At 38.6% G+C, this 14,908-nt stretch overlaps 1 protein-coding gene and 1 pseudogene across 7 annotated transcripts in view; one reads left to right on the forward strand and one right to left on the reverse strand.

Annotated features, from left to right (window-relative positions):
- Positions 1 to 14,908, reverse strand: part of WDPCP (WD repeat containing planar cell polarity effector) — a 466,454-nt gene that overhangs the window by 395,299 nt on the left and 56,247 nt on the right. The gene's annotated exons all lie outside the window — the stretch shown is intronic.
- On the forward strand, positions 270 to 1,210 carry LOC123785979 (olfactory receptor 9Q2-like; annotated as a pseudogene).

Genomic DNA, 14,908 nt, shown 5'->3' on the forward strand with positions numbered 1-14,908 from the left:
ACAGGCACCAAATAAAAATAAATCCTGCAACATTCTGTTGGGTTCAAATAAGAAGGCAAGCCTCATCAAGAAGCCCACAGTGACTAGAGGGAGAGGAGTGGGGAAGGGGCAGAGGGAGCGAGAGAGAATCTTGGGCAGACTTCACCCCCAAGTGCAGAGTGGATGTGGGGCTCAATCTCCCACAGCTGAGATAGTGACCTGAGCCAAAATCAAGACTTGATGCCTAACTGATTGAGCCACCCAGTCCTTACACGTGAACTGCCGGACGCATGGCTGGGAAGAATGGCACCATAGTGATGGAGTTCTTCCTTACTGCGTTCAGTGAGCATCGTGAATGGGGCTTCCTCTCTTCCTGGTGCTTTTGAGCTTCCATCTACTCACTCTGCTGAGGATCACAGGAACAGTCTTCCTGATCCACGTGGATGGCCGGTCTACACCTCGATATACTTGTTCCCTGGTCCCCTCTCCCTCGTGGACATCTGCTACTCCTCCCACCATCGTGCCCCAGATACTGGCTGTGCGCTGGAGCACAGGGCAGTGCTGTCCTACACCCACTGCACTGCTCAGTTCTTCCTCTTCACCTTCTTTGCTTCCATCAACTGCTACCTCCTGGCCATCATGACCTATGACTGCTACATGGCCGTGTGCTGGCCTCTGCTTTATGTTACCATCATGACTGAGAAGGCCCACTGGGACTTAGTGGCTGGGCTTACAGTGCTGGTTTCTCCAGCCTTTGTTCAAAGGGTCACAGCCTTCACCCTCTCCTTCTGTGGGAACAATAAGATCAACTTTGTTTTCGGTGACCTCCCCCCTCTGTTAAAGTTGACCTGTGGGGACAGCTACACCCAGAAGGTGGTCATTACTGTGTTTGCCATCTTTGTCATGCTTGTTTGTGTAATGGTGATCTTGGTGTCCTACCTGTTTATCATCAGGGCCATCATGCAGATCTACTCTGCAGGGGCCTGGGCCAAGACCTTCTCTACCTGTGCCTCCCACCTCACAGCTGTGTCCCTCTTCTTCAGCACCCTCATCTTCATGTACCTGCGAAGTAACTTGAGCCAGTCCTTGGAGGAAGACAGAGTGGTGTCAGTGCTCTACACTGTGGTGACCCCCTTGCTGAACCCCTTCATCTAATAGCCTGAGGAATAAGGAGGTAAAGGAGGCACTTATGAAAGTCCTGAGCAGGTCAAAGTCTTCTGGAAGGCCCTAGATGGACTCTTGCCAAATATGTCATTCCTTAGTTTCTCCGTCCTATCTATCCTCAATTATCACCTACTTGGGGAGACTTTCCCAGGCAACCTTACTTAAAATTGCACCTGAACTTCCCACCTCCACTTTCTGTTTTATTATTCTATGTAATATTTGTCACCACCTGATGTACTAAGTGCTACACATTCGATATTGTTTAAATTTCACAACTAGAAAGTAAATTACATGAGAGAAAGCAAACAAACAAACAAACAAACCTTAGAGGCTCGAAGACAATGTGCAAATATATTCAAAGTGCTAATGAGAAAAACTGACAAGCAAGAATCCTGTATTTGGCAAAACTGTCATTCAAATGTGACAGAGAAATTAAGATATTCCCGGAAAAATAAAAGTTGACAGTATTCATGACTGCTAGACCTGCCTTGCAAGAAATGTTCAAGGGAGTCCTGCAAGGTGAAATAAAAAGACACTAGACAGGAATTTAAAGCCATATGAAGAAATAAGGATGTCAATAAAGGTAAACACATGAGCAATTATAAAAGCCAGTATTACATAACAATGTTCTGTAACTGTACTTGTTGTTTTCTATGTGATTTAAGAGACTAATTCATTTAAAGAAAAAAAAAGCAATTATTAGTATAAAAACTAGTATTACTGTTAACTTAGGTTTGTAACTCCAAATCTGTTTTCTACATAACTTAAGAGACTAATACATTTAGAATTATTTATGTTTGGGGTCATCATGTGACATCAACAACCAAAAGGGTACGGATAGAGCTATAAAGTAATAGAATTTTTGTATGTTACTGAAGTTAAACCAGTATAAGTTCAAATTAGAGTGTTATGTCTTTAGGATGTGAAATGTATTCTTCATGGTAACCACAAAGAAATTAACTATACAATATACACAAAAGAAAATGAGAATGGAATTTAACATTTTACTACAAAATAAATCAACGAAACATAAAAGAAGACTGTAATGAAGAAACAAGGGACCAGAAGTCTATAGGACATATAGAAAACAAATAACACAATGACAAAAATCTCTCCTTACCAGTAACTACCTCATATGTATATGTATTAACTCTCCAACAAAAGACAAAGATTAAAAGAATGGACAAAAATATATGCCCCAACTATATGCTGTCTTCAGGAGACCCATTTAAGACCCAAGGACACAAAATGCTCAAAATATATGAAGTAAAAATTGACAGAACGTAAGAGAGAAATAGACAGCTCTACAATACAGCTGGAGACTTCAATACTCAATTCACAATAATGGATAGAACTGCCAGGCCAAAGATAACTAAAACAATAGACTACTTAATACAATAAAGCAAACTAGATCTAACAGATATTACAGAACACTCTACCCAAAAACAATGGCACACACATTCTTCTCAAGAGCACATGGACATTTTCCAGGACACAACATATATTATGCCACAAATTAAGTCTCAATATATTTAAAAAGATATCATACAAACTCTATTCTCTGGCCACACAAAATGAAATTAGAAATCAATAACAAAAATCCAGCTAACACATTCACAAATTGTAGAAATTAAAGAACACGCTTGTAAACAATATTTCAAAGAAATCACAATAGAAGTTAGAAAATACTTAGAGACAAAAATAAAAACAACATGTGAAAAATTATGGAACACAGCAAAACGAGTGCTAAGGGGGAAATTACAGCTATTCATGAGTATATTAAAAAAAAAAAAAAGATATCAAATCAACAACCTAACTTTACAACTCAAAGAACCAGAAAAAGAAAAAACTAAATCCAAAGCTAGCAGAAGAAAGGAAATAATAAAGATTAGACAGAGATAAATGAATAAAGAAAAGAAAGACAGCAAAGAAAATGAATGAAACAAAAAGTTGATTATTTGAAAAGATGAACCAAACTGACAAACTTTTAAGCTAGACAAAGAGAAAAGGAGAGAAGACTCAAATTACTCAAAATCAAAATCAGAAAAGAAAAGAAGGCCATCACTACTAATTCTACAGAAATTAAAGGTATTATAAGAAACTACAATGAAAAACTGTATGCCAAAGAACTGGACAATGTAGATGAAATGGACAAATTCATAGAAACACAAAATCTACCAAGACTAAATAAATCATGAAGAAAAAGAAAATCTGAATAGACCTATAACTAGTAAGGAGATCGAATCAGTAATAAAAATCTCCCAATAAAGAAAAGTCCTGCAGTTGTCGCGGGTGAATTCTAATAAACATTTACAGAAAAATGAATCAATCTTCTCAAACTTATCCAAAAAATTGAAGAAAAGGGAAAGCTTTCTATCTTCTAACTCATTCTAAGAGGCCAGCATAACACTGATACCAAAGCCTGAAAAAGACACTCTAAGAAAATTATAGATCAATATCTCTTAAGAACATTGATGCAAAAACACTCAACAAAGTTGTAGCAAACAGAATTCAGCAGTATATTAAGAAGATAACACCATGTCCAAGTGGATTAATATAAGAATGGTTCAACAAATGAAAATCAATCAAGGTAATACACACATCAAGAAGATGGAGAAAAGCACATCATCTCAATTGATGGAGAAAAAAGCAGTTTACAAAATTCAACATCTTTTCATGATAACAACACTCAACAAATTAAAAATAGAAGAAAACTACCTCAACATAATATAAAAGCCATATATGAAAAATCCATACCAAACATCATACTCAATGGTGAAAGACTCAGAAGATCTTAGAGCTTTCCCACTAACTTCAGGAACAAGGCAACATGCCTCCTTTTCACCATTTCTATTCAACATAGTACTAGAAGTTCTACTTAGAGCAATTAGGCAAAAAAAGAAAAAAGAAAAAAAGGCATATAAATGCGAAAGGAATAAGTAAAATGATTTTATATTTAGAAAACCCTAAAACTCCACAAAACAGCTGTCAGAACTAATAACAAATTAGCAGGATACAAAGTCAACAAACAGAGAAAAGATGGCGAAGGAGTAGGGGACCCCTTTTTTCAGCTGGTCCCCTGAGGTGAGCTGGATATCTACCAGACCATCCTGAACACCCACGGAATCAGCCTGAGACACAAGAATTTCCATCTGGATCTCTACAAACGAACATCTCCAGCTCTGAGTATTGAGGTATGAAGCGGGGAGGGAGCCGTGAATCTGCGCACGGATATCGGAAGATAAACAGAAGGGGGAGGGAGCCGCCCCGCTCAGGTGCTGAGAAGCAGTAGGCAGCTGCACTGGGGAGGCGGCCGAATCGCTGACCCGCACCCCCGAGAGGGCAGACTGAGACCGTGAGCCCGAGAATGTGCGCACGACCAGACGGATAACCTGAGCTCTGGAGCGCTCACTGGAACCAGACTAAAACCGGGAGCTCGGGAGCGCGCGCACATCCAGAATGACAACCGGAGCTCCGGAGTTCACACTCGAACTAGACTGAAACCGAGAGCTCGGGAGCGCGTGACCTGACTGAAAACCGGCGCTTTGGAGCACGCGAACCACACTGAAACAGGGAGCTCTGGAGCGCGCGCGGAAACCGGGGGCAGCTGGTAGTGTTAGAAGCACAAAGGACAGAGACGTGGGGGCCATGGAAGTGAGGGCTGGGACACCAGCTGTGGGGCGCACAACCCCGGACGCTACAGGGTTTTTGACAGCACCAACAGAAACAGAGGTAAAGTGGCCAGGAAAGGGGCGCCTGGATGGCACAGCGGTTAAGCGCCTGCCTTTGGCTCAGGGCATGATACCCGCGTTGTGGGATCGAGCCCCACATCAGGCTCCTCTACTATGAGCCTGCTTCTTCCTCTCCCACTCCCCCTGCTTGTGTTCCCTCTCTCGCTGGCTGTCTCTATCTCTGTCTAATAAATAAATAAAATCTTTAAAAAAAAAAAAAAAGTGGCCAGGAGAACTCAGTGGAGAGCGGACTGCGATCTCTCTGTTCTGAGACAGAGGCTAGGATACAGTCACTGCTTCTCTGACTCTCAGAAGAGTCACAGAAAACCACCAGGGAAAGCCGCCAGAGAACAAAAGCCTGGAAAGACCGGCTCACATTGTGCCCATCCCCATCCCCCCTCGCAGGGGACAAACAGGGTTGCCTGAATATCAGGCAGCAGGCTCCTCCCCCAAAAGGCAGGCTGAAAAATCAAGAAGCCCACATCCCTAAGATCCCTATAAAACAAGTGCACACTGCATGGGTCCTGGTCAATAATTTGGGCTCTGGGCATCACCACAACCTCTCCTCATCAGAATGACGAGAAGGAGAAATCCCCCCCAGCAAAGAAAAGATAATGAGTCTGTGGCCTCTGCCACAGAACTAATGGATGTGGATATAACCAAATTGTCAGAAATGGAGTTCAGAGTAACAATGGTCAAGATGATGTGTAGGCTGCAAAAAATATTAACGAAAATATTAACAAGAACATAGAATCTCTAAGGGCAGAAATGAGAGTGACTCTCGCAGAAATTAAAAATGCTATGAATCAATTGCAGTCTAAACTAGTCGCTATGACAGCCAGGGTAAATGAGGCAGAAGAACAAATTAGTGAATTGGAGGACGGGATGGTGGAAGAGAAAGTTAAAACAGAAACACGGCTCAAAAAAATCCAATCTCAAGAATGTATACTACGGGAGATTACTGATTCACTGAAACATTCCAATGTCAGAATCATCGGCATCCCCAAGGGGGTGGAGAAAAAGAGAGGTCTAGAAGAGCTATTTGAACAAATTGTAGCTGAGAACTTCCCTAATCTGACAAAGGAAACAAGCATTCATGTTCAAGAGGCAGAGAGGACGCCTCTCAAGGTCAATGACCACAGACCTACACCACACCATGTCATAGTGCATTTCGCGAATATTAGATCCAAGCATACAGTTTTGAAAGCGGCCAGGGGGAAGAAAATCATTACGTATAGAGGTTAAAATATCAGAATAATGTCAGACCTGTCTACAGAGACATGGCAGGCTAGGAAGGGTTGACAGCATATTTTCAGATCTCTGAGAAGAACATGCAGCCAAGGATCCTTTATCCAGCAAGGCTGTCATTCAGAATTCATGTTAAGATAAGGACCTTCCAGGATCAGCAAAAACTGACCAAATTCGTTATCACCAAATCAGCCCTACATGAGATATTAAGGGGGATGCTATAAAAATAAAAAGGCCCCAAGAGTGATACAGAACAGAAATTTACAATCTATAGAAACAAAGACTTCACAGGCAACATGACATCATTAAAATCATATCTCTCAATAATCACTCTCAATGTGAATGGGCTAAATGTTACCATAATGCCACACGGTTGCAGATTGGATAGAAACACATGACCCATCCATTTGCTGCCTACAAGAGACTCATTCTGAACCTAAAGATATTTCCAGATTAAAAGTGAAGGGATGGAAAACCATTTTTCATGCCAATGGACCTCAAAAGAAACTTGGGGGAGCAATTCTCATATCAGACAGATTAGAGTTTAAACTAAAGACTGTAGTTAGAGATATAGAAGGACACTATATTATTCTGAAAGGATGTACCCAACAAGTGGATATGACAATTATAAATATCTATGTCCCCAACAGGGGAGCAGCTAGATACACAAGCCAACTCTTAACCAGAATAAAAAGACATATAGATAATAATACGTTAATAGTAGGGGACCTCAACACTTCACTCTCAGCAATAGACAGATCAGCTAAGCAGAAAATCAACAAAGAAACAAGAGCTTTGAATGACATACTGGACCAGATGGACCTCATAGATATATACAGAACACTACACCCCAGAACAACAGAATACTCATTCTTTTCAAATACACATGGAACTTTCTCCAGAATAGACCATATACTGGGTCACAAAACAGGTCTCAACCAATACCAAAAGACTGAAATTACTCCCTGCATATCCTCAGACGACAACGCTTTGAAATTGGAACTCAATCACAAGGAAAAATTTGGAAGAAACTCAAACACTTACAATCTAAGAACCATCCTGCTAAGAATGATTGGCTAAACCAGGAAATTAAAAATCAATTTAAACAATTTATGGAGACCAATGAGAATGAAAACACATCGGTCCAAAACCTATGTGACACTGCAAAGGTGATCCTAAGGGGAAAATACAAAGCCATCTGAGCCTCACTCAAAAGAATAGAAAAATCTAAAATGCAGTTTTTATATTCTCACCTCAAGAAGCTGGAGCTGGAACAGAAGAATAGGCCTAACCCACGCATGAGAAGGCAGCTGATCAAGATTAGAGCAGAGATCAATGAATTAGAAACCAGGAGCACAGCAGAGCAGATCAACAGAACTAGAAGCTGGTTCTTTGAAAGAATAAAGATCGATAAGCCACTGGCCAGACTTATTCAAAAGAATAGAGAAAGGACCCAAATTAATAAAATTATGAATGAAAGGGGAGAGATCATGACCAACACCAATGAAATAGGAAGGATCATTAGAAACTTTTATCAACAACTTTATGCCAATAAATTAAACAACCTGGAAGAAATGGATGCCTTCCTGCAAACCTATAAACTACCAAGACTGAAACAGGAAGAAACTGATTAAACAGCCCAATTATTTATGAAGAGATTGAAGCAGTGATCAAAACCCTCCCCAAAAACAAGAGTCCAGGGCCTGACAGATTCCCCGGGGAATTCTACCAAACATTCAAAGAAGAAATAATACCTATTCTCCTGAAGCTGTTTCAAACAATAGAAACAGAAGGAAAACTACCAAACTCATTCTATGAGGCCAGTATTACTTGATCCCCAAACCAGGCAAAGACCCCATCAAAAAGGAGAATTACAGACCGATATCCCTGATGAATATGGACGCCAAAATTCTCAACAAGATCCTAGCTAATAGGATCCAACAGTACATTACAAGGATTATCCATCAAGACCAAGTGGGATTCATCCCTGGGATGCAAGGTGGTTCAACATTCACAAATCGATCAGCGTGATAGATCATATCAACAAGAAAAGAGTCAAGAACCATATGATCCTCTCAATTGATGCAGAAAAAGCATTTGACAAAATACAGCATCCTTTCCTGATTAAAACCCTTCAGAGTGTAGGGATAGAGGGTACATTCCGCAATTTCATAAAAACCATCTGTGAAACGCCTACAGTGAATATTATTCTCAATGGGGAAAAGCTGAAAGCCTTCCCCGTAAGATCAGGAACACGACAAGGATGCCCACTCTCGCCATTATTATTCAACATAGTACTAGAAGTCCTTGCAACAGCAATCAGACAACAAAAAGGGAGAAAAGGTATCCAAATCGGCAAAGAAGATGTCAAACTGTCTCTCTTTGCAGATGATACTCTATATGGAAAACCCAAAAGACTTCACCCCAAACTACTAGAACTTATAGAGCAATTCAGTAATGTGGTGGGATACAAAATCAAAGCTCAGAAATCAGTTGCATTTCTATACACCAACAGTGAGACTGAAGAAAGCGAAATTAAGGAATCCATTCCATTTACAATAGCACCAAAAATCATACGTTATCTCGGAATTAACTTAACCAGAGACGTAAAGGAACTATACTCTAGAAACTACAAAGCACTCTTGAAAGACATTGAAGAAGACACAAAAAGATGGCAAAATATTCCATGCTCATGGGTTGGAAGAATTAACATAGTTAAAATGTCTATGCTACCCAGAGCAATCTAAACTTTCAATGCCATCGCGATCAAAATACCAATGACATTTTCAAAGAACTGGAACAAATAGCCCTTAAATTTGTGGGGAACCAGAAGAGGCCCCGAATCACCAAGGAAGTGTTGAAAAGGAAAAACAAAGCTGGGGTCATCACTTTGCCGGATTTCAAGCTGTACTACAAAGCTGTGATCACAAAGACAGCATGGTACTGGCACAAAAACAGACACGTAGACCAATGGAACAGAATAGAGAACCCAGAAATGGACCCTCAGCTCTTTGGGCAACTAATCTTTGACAAAACAGGAAAAAACATCCAACGGAAAAAAGACAGTCTCTTCAATAAATGGTGCTGGGGAAACTGGACAGCTACATGCAAAAGAATGAAACTTGACCACTCTCTCACAGCATACACAAAGATAAACTCCAAATGGATGAAAGACCTCGATGTGAGACAGGAATCCATCAAAAACCTAGAGGAGAACATAGGCTGCAACCTCTTTGACATTGGCCACAGCAACTTTTTTCATGACACATCTCCAAGATAAAAAGCTTCTGCACAGCCAAGGAAACAGTCAAAAAAACTAAGAGGCAGCCCACGGAATGGGAGAAGATATTTGCAAATGACACTACAGATAAAAGACTAGTATCCAAGATCTACAAAGACCTTCTCGAATTCAGTACACTGGAAACAAATAATCAAATTAGGCAGAAGATATGAACAGACACTTTTCCAATGAAGACAGACAAATGGCTAACAGACACATGAAAAAATGTTCAAAATCGTTAGCCATCAGGAAAATTCAAATCAAAACCACATTGAGATACCACCTTACACCAGTTAGAATGGCAGAAATTGACAGGGCAGGAAACAACAAATGTTGGAGAGGATGTAGAGAAAGGGGATCCCTCCTACACTGTTGGTGGGAATGCAAGTTGGTACAGCCACTTTGGAAAACAGTGTGGAGGTCCCTTAAAAAGTTAAAAATCAAACTACCGTATGATCCAGCAATTGCACTACTGAGTATTTACCCCAACAATAAAGACATAGTGAAGAGAAGGGACATATGCACCCCAATGTTCATAGCAGCATTGTCCACAATAACTAAATTGTGGAAGGAGCCGAGATGCCCTTCAACAGATGACTGCATTAAGAAGATGTGGTCCATATATACAATGGAATATTAATCCGCCATCAGAAAGAACAATTACCCAACATTTGCAGCAACATGGACAGGACTGGAGGAGATTATGCTAAATGAAATAAGTCAAGCTGACAAAGACAATTATCATATGGTTTCACTCATTTATGGAACATAAGAAATAAGATCGGCAGGAGAAGGAAGGGAAGAATGAAGGGGGGGTAAACAGAAAGAGGAATGAACCATGAGAGACTGTGGACTCTGGGAAACAAACTGAGGGCTTCAGAGGGGAAGGGGTGTGGGGGATTAGGATAGACCGGTGACGGGTATTAAGGAGGGCACATATTGCATGGTGCACTGGGTGTTATATGCAAATAACGAATCAATGAACATTACATCAAAAACTAAGGATATACTGTATGGTGACTAACATAACATAATAAAAAATTAAAAAAATAAATCAAGTGAACTTTTAATATAAAAAAAAACCAAAGTCAACAAACATCAGTTGCATTTGTATACATCAACAATGAACAATCTGAAAAGGAAATTATAAAATCAATTCCATTTACAACAGCATCAAAAACAATAAAATACTTAGGAATTAACTTAACCAAGGAGGTGAAAGACTTGTTCAATGAAAACTATGAAACACTGCTGAAAGAAATTAAAGACAACATAAGTAAATGGGAACACATCCCATGTTCACAGACTGGAAGACTTTAGTTAAAATGTCAATACATTCCAAAGCAAGCTCAGGTTCAATGCAATCCCAATGACGTACTGTGCCAAAACAGAAAAACTCACCTGAAAATTCATATGCAATCTCTAGGGACTCCAAAGAGCCAAAATGATTGGAGAGAGAGAGCACACAAAACTGGAAGCCTCACACTTCTTACTTACTACAAAGCTACAGTAATTAAAACAGTGTGGTATTGGCATAAAGACAGATATATAGACCAATGGAATAGAACAGAAAGCCCAGAAATAAACCCTGACATATATGGTCAAACGACTTTTGACAGGGGTGCTAAGACCATTCAATGGGAAAAGGAGTCTTTTCAACAAATGATGCTGGCAAAACTGGATATGCACAGGCAAAAAAATGAAGCTGGACCCTTACCTAACATCACATATAAAAATTACTCAAAACAGATCAAGGACCTAAGTGTAAGATGTACAACAATAAAATTCTTTTTTTTAATATTTTATTTGTGTACTTGAGAGAATGAGTGAAAGAGAGCATAAGCCAGGGAGAGGCAGAGAGAGAGGGAGGAACACACTCCCCACAGGGCAGGGAGCCTGATATGGGACTCAATCCCAGGAACCTGGGATCATGACCTGAGCTGAAGGCAGACATTTAACTGACTGAGCCAGCCACCCAGGTACCCCGACAATAAAATTCTTAAAAGAATATATAGGACAAAACTTCATGACATTAGATTTGGTGATGATTTCTTAGGTATGAAACCACGTCCAAGTAACAAAAAAAAAAAAAAAAAAAAAAAAACCAGACAAATGGGACATGAAAATGTTAAAATCTTATGCATCAAAAGACACTCACTATCCCTAGTGAAACAATGAACTACCTAAAAAGTCATGCATTGGTACAAGAGCCATTTAATGTGCAAGAAATGACTATAGATTTTTTACGTAATTGAGTAGGAAATATTCAATGATATTTTTTCGGGTTCTATTTTGCAAATAACCTTTGAGAAACTACCACTGGTGTAATTTTAATTTTGTATTAAAGATGATATAATATCCACACTTACCTGAAAAAGGTTATAAGAAAAAAACTACTAAGAAAAAAAGAGACACTATTCACAGAGTAAATGGCAATGCACAAGACGTGTGAAAATATTTGCAAATCATATACCTGGTAAGAGATTACCATCTAGAATCTATAAATTCTAAAGCTCGACAAAACCAAAAACAAACAGGGTACCTGGCTGGCTAAGCTGGTAGAACATGTGACTCTTCGTCTTGGGGTTGTGAGTTTGAGGCCCACGCTGGGAATTAAGATTACTTAAAAAGATCTTAAAAAAAATCCAATTCAAAAACGGGCAAAGTCTTTACTAGACATTTCTCCAAAGAAAATATATGAATGGTCAATAAGCACATGAAAAGATGCTCAAATATCTACTCATTAGGGAAATGCAAATCACAACTACAATAAAGTATAATCTCATACCCACTAAGATGGCTACTATCAAAAAAACAGAAAATATACATTGGCAAGGATGTGAAGAAATCAGAACCCTCACTCAATGTTGGTAGGAATATAAAATGGAACAGCTGTAAATGGAAAGCAAAACGGTGATTTCTTGAAAAATTAAAAAACAATTACCATACGATCCAGCAATTCCACTTCTGAGTATTTACCTAAAAGAATTAAAAGCAGGGTCTCAAAAAGGTATTTGTACACCCATGTTCATGGTAACACTATTCACAATAGCTAAAACATGGAAGCAACTCATGTGGCCATCAACTAATGAATGGATAAGCACAATGTGGCATACACATACAGTGAGTGGTATATTAGCCCACCTTTAAAAAGAAGAAAATTCTGCAACATGCTACAACATGGATGAACCTCAAGGACATTAGCTTAGTGAGATAAACCAGTAACAAAAAGCCAAAAAACTATGTGATTCCACTTACGTGGGGGTACTTGGAGTAGTCAAAAATCACGAAGACAGAAATTGTAATAGGGGTTACCATGGGCCCGGGGGGCGAGGGGGAAATGAAGAGTTATTGTTTAATAGGTATAGAATTTCAGCTTTACAAGATGAAAAGTGTTATGGGGATGGATGATGACGATGGTTGCCAAAAATTATGAAGATATTTAATACCACTGAACTGTATACTTAAAAATATCTAAGATGGTAAATCTTACGTGTATTTTACCATAGTAAAAAAAAAAAAAGTTATAATAATTTGGTCTCTGATTTATTTCACAAGACTTAATCTTGCTTTTTAAAAAATTCTGTTTTTGGGGTGCCTGGGAGGCTCAGTTAGTTAAGCGTCTGCCTTAGGCTTGGTCATGATCCCAGGGTCCTGGGATCTGTTCAGTGGGGAGCCTGCTTCTCCCTCTGCTCCTCCCCCACCTTGTACTCTCTCGTTCTCTCAAAGAAATAAAATTTTTAAAAAATAGAAAAGTAATAAAAATTTAAAAATAAAAATAAAAGATCCTGTTCTTAATTACACTATTCTCTACCATGGCTCTTTATTAATTACACAGATGGTATGTAAAACACGTATTTCTAAACATGCAGATACTTAAACCAACCTTAAGCAAAGGTATCTTAAGATTACTCCCTAAATATTACTTTGCTGGTTTCAAAGAAATGGAATCAGATTATAACAAAATTGTTATAAAAAGAACTTTAATTGTAGTTCATTAAAGAAAGCATTAAAATGAATGATTTTTAACCCGAATCATATCAACTTTATATGCGCTATAAATGAAATTAATAAGGTTAAATAATTTCATACTGTGTAAGTATAAAATCCTATAAGCTCCAAAATACCCAGAGTATCAAGAGCCAACATTCAATTTTAGGGATAGGAAACTTAATGCTCCTTCAATAGGTCTGTTGGATGTTAGAATGGTATTTCAAATATTTTCTGTCATTTGAATTAAACATTACCTAAATAATGCTGAGCTGGAAAAAAAAAAAAAAACGTTAAAAACATCTCCAAATCTAACATAACAGATTAATGCTCTATTGTCTGTTGCCTTAACAAAAGTGAATGCTAACGAGGAATTCAGAAACCACCTGAAGATTCAAATTCACAAGGAAATTGCAATGACATATTATGCTACTTTATATTAATTATTACCAGAGATGGTTCTTCAAGAAAGTAAAGAAGACAACCTTATTATTAGTATAATTGGAAATGTGGTAATACACCCACCAGAACAAAAATCCTCTCTTGCAACATATTACATTACCTGTGAAAGGTAATTTATAAACTAATCAGTGCTAATGTGTTCCTTAATCTGACTTAGAGAGGAACAAACTGTAAAGAGAACAGGGCCCATGAACTACCATAGAGCTGACTTTGTGTGTATTTGGACTGGAAATTGGCGGGGGGAGGTATACGTGTCTATGGCCTACTTAGAGTATGGAGATGTCCTACTCCGCTGTAGGACTGCAGTGAGATTTCTGGTTTTGAAAACTCTCCCTTCAAAAATTCTCTATAAACCAAGGACAGAAATCATGATATTTTAAGAATAATAACAGGTGAAAACCTTTTCCTCTTAGCACTTAGTAGAATTCATGTAGTAGGATCATGGGAGAAATTTTCGATAAACTTAGAAGCTAGGTTTGGAGAATAATACACATCTACTCTATAAGAGAAAAGGAGATCAATCTGTTTTGCTCCCAGAGAGAATGAGGAAAGTGGGAGAGCCAGAGGAAGCATGCTATGTGCCACGCCAAGAGCCATCCTGGCACTCTATGCCCAATCTTTGGTAGGAACTTAATGCAAACCACATTTTTTAAGCAAATTACATAATGAAATATTTATTCCAATTACAGTCAATCTTGATCTTAGAAAATGTTATTTTCTAGTTTCTATTACCAAAATGTAAAATTATATGCTAGTTGCCAGACCAACTCGTTTTTAGTAATTCACTTTCTTTCTACATTAAATATATTGTAAAAGTCTGATTGTGAAGTGATTGGTTGAGATGTAAAAAGTGTAACAAAATTTCTGTATTTACGTCTAATTTGTGTACGTGATTCTTAAGTACTCTGCAGCTCCAAACCTTTGATACCCATTTACTAAAGGAATACCATACCTCTTATCATATTCCTCACTTCATAAATCATTTATCATTTTAGGCCCACTTTATATAACTTATTATAAATTAAGCAATGAGAAATAGCATTATTGTGATTTT

The sequence above is a fragment of the Ursus americanus genome, chromosome 7 (assembly GCF_024610735.1).
Source record: "Ursus americanus isolate L20-20 chromosome 7, mUrsAme1.1.p, whole genome shotgun sequence".
NCBI lineage: Eukaryota > Metazoa > Chordata > Mammalia > Carnivora > Ursidae > Ursus > Ursus americanus.